The sequence below is a fragment of the Danio rerio genome, chromosome 13 (assembly GCF_052040795.2).
Source record: "Danio rerio strain M-AB ecotype USA chromosome 13, GRCz13ab, whole genome shotgun sequence".
Classification (NCBI taxonomy): Eukaryota; Metazoa; Chordata; class Actinopteri; order Cypriniformes; family Danionidae; genus Danio; species Danio rerio.
In genome coordinates this window covers 48282501-48300000 of record NC_141033.1, presented here as the reverse complement: position 1 = coordinate 48300000, position 17500 = coordinate 48282501, and the positions used below count along the sequence as shown (strand labels likewise).

The window sequence follows — 17500 nt, the reverse complement described above, 5'->3', positions numbered from 1 at the left end:
AAAATCTTCAGGTCACATTTCTCACAGCTCATAGGCTATTTTGTGACTTTAGAGATCTCTGCATTGTGATCTTTGTGTGTTTATTATATTATATTATATTATATTATATTATATTATATTATATTATATTATATTATATTATATTATATTATATTATATTATATTATATTATTATCATACTACATTATGATTATAATATAGTATGATAATAATATAGTATGATAATAATATAATATAATATAATATAATATAATATAATATAATATAATATAATATAATATAATATAATATAATATAATATAATATAATACAATATAATATCATATAATATATGATAAAATTATATTACGATGTATTATAGATTAAGAGCTATGCTATTATTATCATATTATATTATTTTATATTATATTATATTATTTTTATTATCATATTATTATCATATTATATTATAATATTATCATACTATATTATGATTATAATATAAGAGAATATTATATTATGATATATTATAGATTAAGAGATATGATATTTTTTCATATTATATTATATTATATTATATTATATTATATTATATTATATTATATTATATTATATTATATTATTATCATACTACATTATGATTATAATATAATATGATAATAATATAATATAATATAATATAATACGATAAAATTATATTATGATATATTATAGATTAAGAGCTATGCTATTATTATCATATTATATTATATTATATTATATCACATTATATTTCATTATATTATATTTTATTATATTACATTACATTACATTACATTACATTACATTACATTACATTACATTACATTATATTATATTATATTATATTATATTATATTATACAGTAAATTATATATTGTTAATAAATATACACAAATATGGTATTGGGGTATATTGTAATGATTACGCGTTTTCAATCAATCAATCAATCAGGACTTTGTCCCATACACTTCGTATAGTGAAATTGGACCCCCGACCATACACAAACATCACATTTCAGCACTGACACCATCTTCTCGACGAGAAGTTTGTGCTTTCCTTTGTTCTGTTTTCCCGCCATTTTTAGTATTCATCAGTTCCACCTTTGTTTACACGCTGGTTTGTTATTAGTTAATCATGTCTAGTGTATTTATGATTCTTAGTTTAGGTGGTTCTTTGTCCGGCCGCATTCACACTAGAGCTTGTAAAATGCTGTCATAGTACAGTACAGTACAGTACAGTGAAAAGGAATGGGATTAAACAAGACAATTCGACATTATAAAAGCTAATAACTTAACACGAAGTTAATCAAAATATGGAAATTGGTCCATATTTTACATTTCTGTCAATTAGAAATTTTGTCAACCCGGAGGAAACCCACGCGAGCGCAGGGAGAACATGCAAACTCCATACAGAAATGCCAACTGACCCAGCCGAGGCTCGAACCAGCGACATGACAGAGTTACCTTGCCACCAACTTTAATATTAATGTACGCAATTGCAATGCCTTGATTATAGTAAGGTGAGCACACAGTCATAGCCATAAATGCAATGGGACTAAGAATCGGCATAGTTTATTTTGGTGTTTCTGCCTTGCTTTCCTCTTTTTCAGTTTTTAGTTTTGGACAAGAATTTTCATTTCGGTGCATCCCTAATCTCCATATGAAACCCATCACACAATCCTTCATTAAATGACACCGTCTTCAATCAGGTCTTTCTTTCATCGTCTGCTCTTTGATCAACACCTGCGCAGAAACAACCTTTGTTTACATGAAAGCTTATTAAAGCACAACTGAGATTAAGGTGTGTTTATGTCCATAATAAAAGATACCGTCCGCAATCTGAGGATAAAAAGGTCCACACAACAAAAAATGTGCATATGCTGGTTTTGAATTAATTTGTTAAAGAAGTTATTTGATTGACAGGCGATCCAGCCAGATATCCTAAGACTGAGGTCAAGGACAAACCAAAGAGCACCTCCAATAAAATACAGCCTTGTTTAAAGCATCTCAGCATGAGGGCAAGAAAGCAAGATAATCGAAAGAAAGCAGAAAAAAGTGATAAATATTGAAAAAATAAGCAAGCACAAGTAAAAAGTAAACAATGTCAAACTAAAGCAAAAAACTACAGAGGTCAACAGAAGACAAATGCAACTCTAAGTCAGAAAATGAGCAGATCAGATTGCTGTAGGTTTTGTGACGAATAAAAGGACATAATTTTCTGTATGTGCCTGTAGTTTGTGCGCACGTGTGTTGTTAATGGACTAACAAATTAAAGATTGAACATGCAAAAATAGGAGAAAATAAAAAAGTTGCAAGCCAAAAAAAGAAGAGAAAGAAACATAAGGAAGAAGCAAAATAATAAGCAAAATAACATGGTTATATGAAAAGTAACAAACAATTGAAAGAACAAATTAAAAGAACAGACAAAAAAATGAAACAACAGATAAAACACAGAAAATATGAATAAATGACTAAAAAACAAAGCATGACAGATAAAAAGAATGAAAAGATAAATGTGAAACAAACAAACAAACAAACTAACTAACTAAAAGAACTAACTAAACTAACTGACCAATTAAAGATTACGCAAAAACACAAGAAAATGGAACCAGATAAAAAGAGTGAAAGAAACAAATGAACGAACAAATAAACAAACAAATGAACGAGCAAAATCAAAAAGATGACGAAAAAGAAAAACAAAAAAAGAAAGAAAATCTTAAGAAGAAGCAAAAAAAGAAAGAGAAAGTAATGAAAAAGAAAAAGAAAGAAGGTAAGGAGAAAGAAAGAAAGAAAGAGAAAAAAGTAAGAAAGAAAGAAAGAAAAGGAAGAGAAAGAAAGAAAGAAAGACAGAAAGAACAGAGAAAAGAGCAAGAAAAAAGAAACAAATGGAAAGAAAAAGGAAAGAAAGTGAAATGAAAACAAAAAACAAAAGAAAAAAGAAAAAAACGAAAGAGAAAGAAAAAAAGAAAAAAGTAAGAAAGAAAAGAAAGAAAGAAAAGGAAGAGAAAGAAAGAAAGAAAGAAAGAAAGAAAGAAAGAAAGAAAGAAAGAAAGAAAGAAAGAAAGAACAGAGAAGAGAAAGAAAAAAGAAACAAATGGAAAGAAGGAAAGAAAGTGAAAAGAAAACAAAAAACAAAAGAAAAAAGAAAGAAAAAGAAAAGAAAGAAAGAAAGAAAGAAAGAAAGAAAGAAAGAAAACAGAAAAAAGAGAAAAGAAGAAAGAAAGAGGACTGTGCAAAAATATGTAAAATGGTAAACAAAGGAATGAACGAACAAATGAAAGAACAAATCCAAATAACAGACAAAAAATAAATGAAACAAAGGATAAAAGAGTAAAAATAAATCAAAGAACTAAAAATAAACAAATTACAAAAGACGAAGCATGAAAAAACAAAAAACTAAAGAAAAGATCAATAATTGGGACAAACTGTCCAAAAACCAAACAAAACCAAAAACAAACAAGCAGATGAAGCAAAAACAAGCAAGAGCAGAAACGCAGCAGAGCGCAGCGAATGATGATATCCCGTCCTGCATAAACACGGCTCATTTGTTCATTAGATCTGCTTCATGATGGACAATCCATCAGTGAATCTGCAGGCGAGGGTTTAAGCACGCGACACATGCATGAGATGAAAATGGATATTGATGTTTGCTGATTTCATGAATGATTCATGGCTGTTTGGCTGACAGGTGGTCTCTGAAACCCCCATCACAGATCAAACTAGCGTCGCCCCATCATTCTGCCTTCAAAACTCAGCCTTACAGCCCATAATCGCTCCTCCCCACTGGGACGAATCAATGAGCTCAAATACATGCACCAAAAAAACAGCGCTTGGTGGAAATCAGCAAGGCTCAGGATTATATTGTGATTTAAAATGCTGTAAATGAGTGTAAAGCTCATCATTGAGTATATCGAGGCTGCACCAGTGTTGCTCAACCACGTTCCTGGAGGACCACTGCATGTTTTGGATGTCTCCTTTGTCACACCCTTTACAGGTCTTCCAGTCTCTGTTAATGAGCTGATGATCTGAATCAGGTGTGTTTGGCTAAGGAGAATGTGCTGCTCCCCAATTCGCATACTATCCACCCTAAATAGTATTTGAAAATAGTTACTTAGTAGGGGTGTCACGATTTCGATTTTTAATTTTTAATCGAAATCGATCGAAATTTATGCTCAATTTCGATTATCGAATCAAAAAATAGAATCGTCGATGCTGCCACTCCCCAGGTCACGTCAGCTTGGCTTGCCAAGCAGGAAAAAAACAGGCTTGTTGAAGTGCTTGTTAAACGGCAGACGCAGGAGACCCGTCGACAGAGCTTAAACCCTCTCCTCTTTCAATGAAGTCGCCGGTGTGTAAGCATTTTGGATTTCCAGTGAGTTATGTCGACAAAAAAAACACAGTTCTGCAAGCTCTGCTATGTACGTATTATGTACAATTCGTCCGATAGAAAACACCGGCATTGCGATCCTCCATCCGCCCCCGTTGCAAATCCGCTCGCGAAAAGTACACACTCAGGCCCTGTTTACACGGTCTTTGTTTTTAAATGGCATTTTGGAACGACAACGATTTGACATCCACAGTGGCGTGTAACGTTTCTGAGCAGCCCTCCTTCCTCTCTACCTCTAAAAATGCACATCACGTGACCACACAGACACAGACGCATACACAGCCATGCGCTCGAGACAGCAGGTCCAGGCAGTCAGAGGACTGCTTCAATCTTTCACTCACTTGTACTTAGTCATTTTAGCGAACACCTCAGATACTGTTGGCTGGTTCCTGTTGGTTTGTGCGTCGTCGCCATTATAACGACACAGATCACTGCCTATTCACGAGTCCCGCAAAAAAAGTGATTGATCTTGCCTTTACTCATTTACTGTATGATTTGTTTATGGGTAAAACAAAGACCATGTAGTTCAGGTAGCCTAGTTTAAACGGTAGGCTACAAATAATTAATTGTTCATTAATTAATTAATTATTCATAATTGAAAATCGAATCGAATCGTGCCTTTAGAATCGAAAATGTAATCGAATCGAGGATTTGGAGGATCGTGACACCCTTATTACTTAGGTTTAATCCCAATTCTATTTTTGTAGCCCAACGCCTTCCCCTTCCCCTTGGCCCTTGAAACAGAGTGTAAAGGGAAAGGGCTTTAAAATTTGCCCCTAAGAAATGGGCCAGCACTACAACACCTGCACACATCATCATAATGTCATCACGATCTTCATATGAGATTGATGACGGCGACTGCTGTAGATATTCCAGTTGTTGTTTTGGTATTTAATTACAGGAAATCACTGAAGGAAATTATATCATGTTATTATAATGATCTAACATGGCAATAAGCTCGTAACTGTACTGTGCATTTAAACCCTGGACATATTCCGCATGTGTGTGTAAACACATATAAACACCATTAACATTATAGCAGACACTGTAAAAAGGTTATTGATAGCCCCTAGACCAGGGGTCACCAAACTTGTTCCTGGAGGGCCGGTGTCCAGCAGATTTTAGCTCCAACCCTAATCAAACACACCTGAACAAGCTAATCAAGGTCTTACTTGGTATACTTGAAACATCCAGGCAGGTGTGTTGAGGCAAGGTTGGAGCTAAACCCTGCAGGGACACTGGCCCTCCAGGACCAGGATTGGTGACCCCTGCCCTAGACTTTTCTGACAGGGTATTTGAGTTTCATCGAGTGTCAGATGTAAAGGTATGTTGTGGGAGTGCTGTACAGGAGTTATTATTAAGGAATTATAGATCGCGAAATTTGTTTTTATTTGAGTTTTTTTTTTTTTAAGCATGAAGGTTGTAAGAGGCTAAATTATCATATGCATTTGTTTATATGACAAAACATGTCTTTTTAACTCAAAAAGGTCCATACTGACTACAAAGGCAGAAACTGATAAGATCAGGGCATGTTGTGTGGACTTTGGGGATTTTATGGTGTGTTCACATGTTGATTGGTCAGTTTGAATGTCTCAGCATTGGTGGTCACATGGTCAAGAAAGATACAAAATAGGTGGTAAACTCGAGCTCTGCCTCTTTTCCTGCCCATTCTTTTCCTGGCCTGCTTCTCTCCTGCTCTGCTCCTCTCTTCCTCTGGAGTCTTTCTTCTCTGACTCTACTGCAATCAGGCTAACTTCTGGGCCTGCTCTCTTTGTCTCTCTCTCCCTCCCCCTGTGTCTCTCCTTCTACCTCTGGTAACTTTAATTTTACATTTATGCTGGGTACAATTTATATCATATGTTTTAATATTTCATATTTTATCATTTCATACAGTTATTTTGTAAGTAATTCAGTTGTAACCAAAGAGAATTATTGTCATTAAATCATCTCATTTTCAAGTATTTGTGAATTACTTTTGATTTAACATCAACACTTAATTGTTCCATATAGCAATACAATACAATCACATAATATCAACGCTCTCCCACATTTATAGCTATTAATACTGCCCTTATTTCCATTTTTGGTATGAGACTGCAGAAGAATGGTTTGACTAGAAATGTACAGTTTTTTACCATCATGCTGATAACTTTTTAGTCGCTCGGCAGAACTACAGTACGAACCGCTGTGGTTAAAGACCATTCTTACAAGGTAAAACATGAACACGGTCAGAGTTTAGAATCACCAAGAGGTGACACTTAATAGAACGTTCCATTGCAACAGCAGCGCACAGCAGCAGCCCTGGATTCCGCCATTTTGGAGTGAAAGCGAACGGCTGTCCATTGGATCTTATTGCTGTCGCGATGGCAAGCAGCTGCTTTCTTTTTTATTTACTTCTTTAAAAAGCGCATTAAAGCCGAGATACAACCAGAAAGACGACAATACAACACTTACTATCACAATCATCAGCACTTTTATTACTTTATTTTACTGACTTATATGTTGTTGTTCTATTGGAGATTTCATTCCAAAATGGCCGCCGTGTCTAGTGGCTGTTTCCCAAATTGCACTAGAGTGTCACCTCTTGGTGATTCTAAGCTATTTGACATGGTTATGAATAAAACATGTGCTTGTTTGGCTTGTTTGTTGTAAAGTTTCATAATAATGACAAAAAAAATACTCAATTGTGGCTCTCCTTACTTCCGTGTGCAGCTCTGCTGCTGTTGTAGCTGCTGTATTCTGGGAAATTGTGTACTTCTTGGTTTCGAGTGTGGTCCTGAAAAATCTCAGTTTCAAGGGCCATCTAGCCCTTCCCCTTGTCCCTACACCTTCAAGCTTAAGAGAATATGGACAAGAGGTAAGGGGAAGAATTGGGATTGGGCCTTACTCTTACTGTACCGAAGGGTCTGACACAGAGGGATCTATTTGCAGTATATTTATTAGACAGAGTTTAATAACAATAAGCACACAGATGTTATACGTGTGCGAACTCACATCAAACACAGTAGTATCAAGTCGAAGGGCTGGCGGCAGGCAAACACAGGGTGAGTAAGCAGGCATGGGTCAGAGACTGGATGCGAGGATCAAAGTCGGTATTCAGGCTAGGGTTCAGGGCAGGCGGCAGGCAAGACAAGGTCGAGATACAGTCCAAGGTAAGCAATGGGAAAGCAGGCAAGGATATGTAACGCTCAGTAGTGTTAGCTGGGGCAGAACAAGACTTCGCAATGAGTACTGTGTGTGTGCTGCTAATATGAGATAGTGAGGTGATCAAGGTGATGTGCTGCAGGTGTGTGAGTGGCAATCAGTCTAGGGGATGATGTCATGCTAGAAGTCCGGTGATGATGACCTCTGCTGGCCATCAAGGCAAATTACTGGGACCGAGTCGGTGACACTTACTTCCAGGGCCGTTTATATAAAAGTTGATGGGCTCTATTTTATTGATCAGGCACAAAGTCTAAAAAAAACAGGGCGCGAAAGCATTAAGTGCATGTTCGAATCCACTTTTGCTATTTTAAGGATGGAAAAGTATTTTAAGGATGCGCACATGGCCTAACAGGATTGTGCTTATTCTCTTAATGAGTTATGAGTAGGGCCAGACAGAATCTGCAGACGTTTTTTGCTATTTCTGCTGAGAACTTTGGTAAAAATCTGCAGATTTCTGTGAAATTATTTTGGGAGTATCACAACTAAAACCTTAATATATATAACAAAAGTAATATCTTTTTAACTTTTATTTAGTATTTAAAATGCAAATCCAATTAGATTCCCTTTATTTGGTAGAGAAAGCAAGTCTCTCGTATAATATCTCTACTAAAGACAGAAAATATTACTTTTCAAACTGCATTGTACATAAATCAGATGAACATTTTCACATTAGTCAATAATATTACTGTAATTAATACAAAAAACTAAATAAATTTAGATTTACACACGTAAATAAACAGAATTAATGATGGGCTAAAAATCTGCAGAAATCTGTGGAAAATCTGTGGAATTCTTCGTGCACAGATTCCGTGTGGGCCTAGTCATGCGTGTGTTTTGAGCATAACAGGCATTAAACCAATCAGTCTCGTCTCCCATTCCCTTAAGAGTCAGTTGCATCACAAGATGGTGCATTTGCTATTTACATGGCGGACTTTGCTAGAGTAAAAACTGAACGCTTCTCTAGCGGGAAAACAGTTAAGCAGAGCATCTGCAGCGTGAGGATAAAGAATGAGCCTTCTTCATTCGTCCTCTTTACTTTCTCTTTACTTTTAGTCTTTACTCCATTACTGTCGTGGAGTAAGGAATCCCACTGAAGACATCCGTTAGCCTAAATATTTAATTTAGCGCAAAGATTTGTTTCAAAACTATTTCTAAATTCAGTTCTAATTTCCAGGAAATTAATAAATGAACAATAATAACAAAGTGTGGTCAAGTCATATCCAAAATACACGTCTTGTTCATATGAGCCACATGGTGATGTAAAGATATTTGTGTATTGCTGTACATCCTGTGTGTATTAAGCAATGTGTAAGTGTTTGGTCCTACGTAGGCGAATAACTAACACACTCTGGACTTTAGAGCAGCTTTTAGCTGGCCAATGGCGTGGTTTATTTCGGTTCCTCAAAATAGCAACACGCCAACAATGCACACACCTCCTTTTCAGACCAGAACACCCATGAGTCCACAAAGTGGCACAAATGGATTTGCCATTTAATCAATCTGTTGCAAAAATTACTGGTCCGCTTGTCTGAAAATAGCAACACATTGCACTAAACACACCTTGCGCCCTATTGTGCCTAGTCTAACTAGATAATTCACCCACAGTGTATGGTGATCCACTGTCTCTGTGTGTAAGGAACTGTGCCCTGCAGCATGCTGGGATAGATGCTGGAGGACACAGACAGTCGTGTTGTGAGTCGTCCTGCTCCACTGAACTTCAAAGCATACGAGTGTGAGGAATCAGAGCACATCACACACACACACACACACTGACACACACATCCAGCAGAGCCAGAGTTGACAGACCATGTTTGAGTGTCTGTATGTTTGTGAATGGCACATCACACACACACACACACACACACACACACACACGCACGCATACACACGCATCCAGCAGAGCCAGACTTGACAGACAGTGTGTGTGTGTGTGTGTGTGTGTGTGTGTGTGTGTGTGTGTGTGTGTGTGTGTGTGTGTATTTGTGAGTGGCACAGAGCTGCTGAGGTCATTAACACCAGACCAGAGATACAAACATACAGGACTTTCAGTGAGCAGATCAGTCAAGTTTGCTGAAGGAAAAATCCTGGTTTGGGGTTACATTCAGTATGGGGTGTGCAAAAGATCTTCAGAATGGATGGCAACATCAAAAGAGGTATAAAGACATTTGTGCAGCCCATTACATTACAAACCACAGGAGAGGGCAAATTCCTGAAAGCAAAGAAGGGTAAGATGCTCAAGAATTGGCCAGCCCAGTCAGCAGACATGAACATTATTGAGCATGTCTGGGGTAAGATGGAGGAGGCAGTAGGATAAATCCCAAGAATTCTGCAAGAACGCTTTCTTTGCCATTCCAGATGACTTTATTAATCAGTGATTTGAGTCAGTGCAGAGATGTATGGATGCAGTCCTCCAAGCTCATGATGGAGTCAGACACAATATTCATTTTGTTTCCACTGCACCATGACTTTATTTTCTTTACTGTACATTATTTCTGTTACGTTACAATACTTCTGTTTAAGCAAAGTCAGACCTTACTGACCTAATTAAATCATCAAAAATCAAAGCATGATCATATTTTCTTTTGGTCAAATAAGCGTCATCTAGAGGCCTTTTCTTTTCACTTCACTTCATTTTTGAGACCAAAAGATCAACTAGAAGTCAAGTTACTATTTCCTAAAACTTTGATATTTTCGGCTTTGTCTCTTTATTAATCTTGGGGCACCATAGCGGAATGAACTGCAAACTTATCCAGCATATGTTTTACGCAGCGGATGCCCTTCCAGTACATTTTACTTAAACACATCAATATAAATAAAAAATCCAGAGAAATTTGATTTTAATTTGTATTTGGTTTGAGTTTCCATAGATCAACACAAGCACCGACAAACACAAATATACACTATATTTTTATATCTAAAGTAATAAAAAATATATACAAATTATAGTAATAATAATATTAATAATAATAATAACAATAATAAAAAATATTAAAAACAATAATAATGAAAATAATAGTAATATTATTATTAATGATAATAATAATAGCAATAATAAAATAATAATAATAATTAAAAACAATAATAAAAATAAAACAATAATAATAAAAATAATGATAATAACAAAAATAATGAAATAATAATATAATAATACAATAATAATAATAATAATAATAATGATAAACAATAATAATAATAATGAAAATAATGATAATAATAATAAGATAATAATAATAAATAATAATAAAAATAAAATAATAATCATAACAATAATAAAAAATAAATAAATAAAAAAATAATAATTATTATTATTATTATTATTATTATAAACAATAATAATAATAATAATAATAAATAATAATAGTAATGAAAAATATAATAATAATAATAATTTTCAGAAATCCAGACAGCACAAAAAGATATTTTTTATACACACACACACACACGCTCATACTCACACTCACACACACAATATTAATACATTAAATTATTAAAAAGGAATCTAACGTCCTAAAAAAAGTAAACAATGCTGTGCTGGACAACAGTGACGTAAATGAAGGATATGAAGCTCTCAGCCTGTCGATATATAAAGCAGAGGGTAGATGAGAGAGATTTGACGGGTGGAGCACAGAGGAAACAAGTGAGATTAAAGAAATGGCGTCTGCTGTTTACGCTTCACTCATAAACAAGCTTCAAAGGGAATACGGGCTGAAGATCCGCGCTTGTGTTGGGATGCATCTGCTGAAGTAACTGACTAATATTTCATAAACCAGCACCTCAAAATATTCCCTTATGCGCAACACGTTCCCTCAGATAAACTAAAAACACAAGCCAAGAGTATCACTACAAAACTGCAGAATGTTTTGCCATTTAGGAGTATAAGAGCACTTTTAATACGGTTTCTAGTTTAAACATCACTTGCAGAACTTATGTCATGCATTTTTCATTTATAGTGCAACATTCAATACCATTCATTTAAATTAATCAGTACTAATTTTGATCTTGGGTGAGGCAGTGGCGCAGTAGGTAGTGCTGTCGCCTCACAGCAAGAAGGTCGTCGGGTCGCTGGTTCGAACCTCGGTTCAGTTGGTGTTTCTGTGTGGAGTTTGCATGTTCTCCCTGCCTTCGCGTGGGTTTCCTCCAGGTGCTCCGGTTTCCCCCACAGTTCAAAGACATGCGGTACAGGTGAATTGGGTAGGCTAAATTGCCCGTAGTGTATGAGTGTGTTTGTAAATGCGTGTGTGGATGTTTACCACAGATGGGTTGCGGCTGGAAGGGCATCCGCTGCGTAAAAACTTGCTGGATAAGTTGGCGGTTCATTTCGCTGTGGCAAAATAAAGGGACTAAGCCGACAAGAAAATGAATGAATGAATAATTTGGATATTAATTCGACAATTTAGATCAGGGGTCTCAAACTCAATTTACCTGGGGGCCGCAGGAGGCAAAGTCTGAGTGAGGCTGGGCCGCATAAGGGATTTCACACAAAAAAAGTCCTCAAATGTCATTATCAACAGTTTTAATTATTTCTTCTGAACATGAAGTGTCCTGAACAGTAATAGAACATTGAGTGAAGATTATGAACAGTTCTTCTGAACATGGCATCTTTTGCCTACTTCTTGCTGCCAGAGACTTGACAGCGCTTCTTCTCACAAATCTGAACCACATTTGGCTTTAGAGCGGAAGCAGTTGAGACCCTCAGTATGGCTTGTAGATGATCATCATTAAGTCTAGACCTGTACTTTGACTTATTGAAGTTCAAGATGGAGAATAACTTCTCACACACTTCTCACACACTCAAAACTTCCATTCCCTCACCTAAAAAAAAGGCGTTTATATGTATAAATAAAACACCCCCACCCCACTCCAGTCACATCAGTCTGTACCAGTCTGTATCTACCTATGATATATATAAGATGCAGGCTGTAGCTAGGTTGGTGGCAGGTGCAGATAGATAGCTAAGTGGCAGGCAGGGTGGGAACAGTTTACCTTGGTTCTGGCCGGGTGCGGGTCCCCTTCTAACACTTCCCGCCCGTCACAGCATCTAACAAAGGGCCGGGGTGCGTGGTGACGTCACCGGCATCCCCGCTCCTTTGTTTACTTGGCGGGCGGGGAATGCCAGTGACCGCTGTGTACGGATAGATTCAGCGGAGCGGGGAGCGCTCTCTCTCCCCGCTCCGCTGATTCTGTCAGTGTACAGCGGTCGGCGCGGGCCACAAAATATTGCACTGATGGCCGCAAATGGCCCGCGGGCTGCGAGTTTGAGACCCCTGATTTAGATGATGTTGCCACTCAATAATCATCTTTATGTCCTCTTTTTATCATGTACTGACAGGTTATTGAGAAAAAAAAAGAACGCATTACTATTATTATAAAATAATCATTATTTGGGGGGGCCGACACAGGACCAGGCGGCTGCCAGCTTTCACCGGACTACATCCATATCCACTGTTCCCATCCCATTTGTCAATGTTATGTCTCGTCCGAGTGCTTTCTTGTGCTAGATTGGGCTGCTTTTCTCCCTGTCTCACTTTGCTCTAATCAAGAGCAAGGTTGGAGGGTATAGTTTTTGCATAACCCTCCTGATGTATCTTACATCCCTTTCTAAATGCTACCTCCTGTGACCTGTCTTCCCCTGAAAATTGTGATGTTTGTGTACAGTCGTGGGGGGGTTCAATTTCACTATACGAAAGTGTATTTGACAAATAAAGGTTTTGATTTGATTTGATTTGGCTCAGTGGTTAGCACTGTCACCTTACAGCACAAGGTCGCTGGTTCTAGTCCCAGCTGGGCCAGTTGGCATTTCTGTGTTGAGTTTGCAGTTAGAAGGGCATCAGCTGTGTAAAACATATGCTAGAATAGTAGATCTTTCGCACGCCCCCATACTGAATGTAACCCCAAAACCATGACTTTTCCTTTACCAAACTTGACTGGAAAATTAATAAATGATAATTATTTATTCATTCATTCATTTTCATTTAGTCCTTTATTAATCTGGGGTAGCCATAGCAGAAAGAACCGCCAACTTATCCAGCACATGTTTTACACAGCGGTTGCCCTTCCTAACCCCTCACTAGGAAAATAATAATCATTGTTTAGTGAGCTTTTTTTATTATTTTTATTTTTTTTTTATTAATTAATTAAATTTTTTTTATGGTGGTTCATTCCGCTGTGGCGACCTGATGAAATAGAGGAAAAAATGGCAAGGGAATATTTAAAAGTTAGCTTGACTGTAGGATATATTATACTGTAAAAGATGCTGTTTGTAGTCGGTCATGCTACTGTTTGACAGAAGCTCTGGAGCAGCTGAAACTCAGAATGTCAGATGAGGTTACGGTTGCTCTGCTGGATGTAAATACTGCTGGAAATGTGGGTCAGTACTAGATAACATCTACACAAGAATCCACTTACAGCAGCAGCAGATCTTAAAGGGACACTTCACCAAAAATCTACTTTTACTCACTATTTGCTGATGGTCCTGTCTTATGATGAACACAAGAGATGAATATTGAAAACGCTTATCAAGACTGACTTTCATGGTTTTTTTATTTATTCTACTATGGATAATAGCAATTGCTTGGATTTTAGTTTTTTTACAGTTGAAGTCAGAATTATTAGCCCCCTGAATTATTCGCCCCCTGTTTGTTTATTTTTGTTTAACGGAAAGAAGATTTCTTCAACACATATCTGAACATAATAGTTTTAATAACTCATCTCTAATAACTGATTTATTTTATCTTCGCCATGATGACAGTAAATAATATTTGACTAGATATTTTTCAAGACACTTCTATACAGCTTGAAGTGACATTTAAAGGCTTAACTAGACTAATTAGGGTAACTGGGCAGGTTAGGGTAATTAGGCAAGTCGTTGTATAATGATGGTTTGTTAGAGCTATATATAAAATATAGAGCTTAAAGGGGCTAATAATTTTGTCCTTAAAATTGTTTTTAAAAAATTAAAAACTTCTTTTATTCTAGCCGAAATAAAATAAATATGACTTTCTCCAGAAGAAAAATAAAAATAAGAATGAAACGAAAAGAAAAAGAAAAGAAAAAGAAAAAAAGGAAAAGCAAAGTGGGGAAAAAACTAAAGAAATGAAAAAGAAAAGAAAAAGGAAAAAGAAAGCTATGGAAAGAAATGAAAAGAAAAGAAAAAGAAAAGCAAAGGGGGAAAAGAAAAAAAAAGAAAAAAGGAAAAATAATGGAAAGAAAAGAAATTAAAAGAAGGGAAAGAAAAGGAAAAAAAGATAGAAAGAAATCAAAAGGAAATGAAAAAGAAATAAACAAAACAAAAAAGAAAAAATTAAAGAAAACAAAAGTAAAGGGAAAAAGTAAAAGAAAGGAAAAAGAAAAGAAAAAGGGAAAAGAAAGCAAAGGAATTAAATGAAAAAAGGAAATAGGAAATAGGAAAGAAATGAAAAAGAAAAGAGAAAACGGAAAAGGAAAAGAGACATGAAAAAAAAAAGAAAAAAAATTAAAGAAAAAAAGAGGGGGAAAAGAAAGAAATAAAAATAAAGGGAAAGAAAAAAAGAAAATGAAAGGAAAAAGAAAAGAAAAGAAAAAAGTAAAAAGAAAAAAAGGAAAGGGAAAAGGAAAAAGAAAGGAAAGAAAAAAAGAAAAAAGAAAAAAAGGAAAGGAAAAGAAAAGACAATCTAAAATGTCAATGGAAACGAATCATGAGTTCAGTGAATCGTTACAATTTTTGATTGAAAAAATTGAGAGTAAAAATACTCAACTGATCCAAGACGACCAACATTTCATAAGAAGACATCTAAAAAGCCAGCGGATATTGGATCAGACTTTGTCAATATAAGAAACTCCAGTCTACACTTTCCAGCCTGCGATCGATGTGGACAAACGCCTGCTGCAGAAACACCTTCTGTTAGAGTCCTAACATTTCTAATTAATGCTTAACAATTTTCCAGCGATCGTCAGACATCCTATAAAGACCATTAGACTCAGATCCAGTTCCAGATTTCTCTGCTGTTAATGTGCTGTTATTGGATAATCAATAGAGTCTGGCTGAGTCTGTTACACTCCTGCAGATTATGATCACTTCACTGGAAGCAAAAAAGAGGAAGAAACACAACTTTTCTGCTCTGTCTGCATTTATCAGCTACATCAGCGTAAAAATAAAAAATACAGGTTTGAAATCACTGGGGGGCGAGTAAATAATGAGTAAAATTTACTTTTTGGGTGGAATATATCTTTAAAAAAAGAAAAAAAATATTTTTATATAATCATTCATTTGCCTTGGGCTTAGTCTCGCCACAGCGGAATGAACCGCCAACTATTGCAGCATATGCTTTACACAGCAGATGCCCTTGCAGCCGTAACCCAGTATTGGGAAACACCCATACACACTCACACATACACTACGGCCAGTTTAGTTGATCTACTTCACCTATAGCACATGTGTTTGGACTGCGGGGGAAACCAGGGCACCCGGAGGAAACCCACACCAACACATGGAGAACATGCAAACTCCACACAGAAATGCCAACTGACCCAGCCAGTACTTGAACCGGCAACTTTCTTGCTGGGAGGCAACAGTGCTAACCACTGAGCCACCATGCTGCCTAAAACTGATATATATTTATGCAATATAGCCCATTTTTTTAATGTCGCAGAGTGACAGAATGAAGCCACTCGTCAGCACAAGCGAGTACTTTATGAGGGAGTCTGCGTTCAGCAGGCAGGAGCTGATGAAAGCAGCAGAAAGTCAGAGAGATTCACCCAGCCATCACGGCCTTTTCCCCAATCTGTCATTCAGAGCCCGGAGAAACCCTCAAGCTATTGCACATCTCTCAACGAAAACTACTCGTGTCCTGTTCACTCCGTTGCCTCCGATTGGTCAGGCTAATCCTTAAATAGGAACTTTTGTAAGCGAGCGTTTCAGACGCCAATGACAAAACCTGGCTGAAATATCGAGTTCAGGTTCACTATCAGGTTGCAGATGGAAAGCAGTTTGTTCACATTGTTCAGCATTTCTTAGAACACATCATCAGACCACTGCATGTAGGAAAATAGGGCTGATAGACGAATAGATAGACGGATAGTTAGATGGAAAGACGGATAGATATGAAGACAGACAGACAGAGATAGTCGGACAAATGGATGGATGGATGGATGGATAGAAAGATAAACAGACTGATAAACAGATAGACAGACAGACGGACGGATGAATACATAGACAGATAGACGGATAGATGGACAGACGGTTGGACGGATGGATGGTTAAACAGACTGATAGACAGATTGACAGATGGACGGACGCACGGATGAATACATAAACAGATAGACAGATAGGTGGATGGTTGGACAGATGGATGGTTAAACAGACTGATAGACAGATAGACAGATAGACTGATGGAAGGACGGACGCACGGATGAATACATAGATAGACGGATAGACGGACAGACGGTTGGACGGATGGATGGATAAACAGACTGATAGACAGATAGACAGATAGACTGATGGACGGACGCACGGATGAATACATAAACAGATAGACAGATAGGTGGATGGTTGGACGGATGGATGGATAAACAGACTGATAGACAGATAGACGGACGGACGGTTGGATGGATGGATGGATAAACAGACTGATAGACAGATAGACGGACAGACGGTTGGATGGATGGATGGATGGATAAACAGACTGATAGATAGACTGATGGACGGACGCACGGATGAATACATAGACAGATAGACGGATTGACGGTTGGACGGATGGATGGATAAACAGACAGATAGATAGATGGATAGACGGACAGACGGTTGGACGGATGGATGGATGAACAGACAGATAGATAGATGGACTGACGGACAGACGGTTGGACGGATGAATGGATAAACAGACAGATAGACAGATAGACGGACAGATGGTTGGACGGATGGATGGATAAACAG

At 36.8% G+C, this 17500-nt stretch overlaps 1 protein-coding gene across 5 annotated transcripts in view; it reads right to left on the bottom strand.

The window, feature by feature from the left end:
* The window catches only part of ldlrap1b (low density lipoprotein receptor adaptor protein 1b), a 75208-nt gene that overhangs the window by 37382 nt on the left and 20326 nt on the right, over window positions 1-17500 (bottom strand).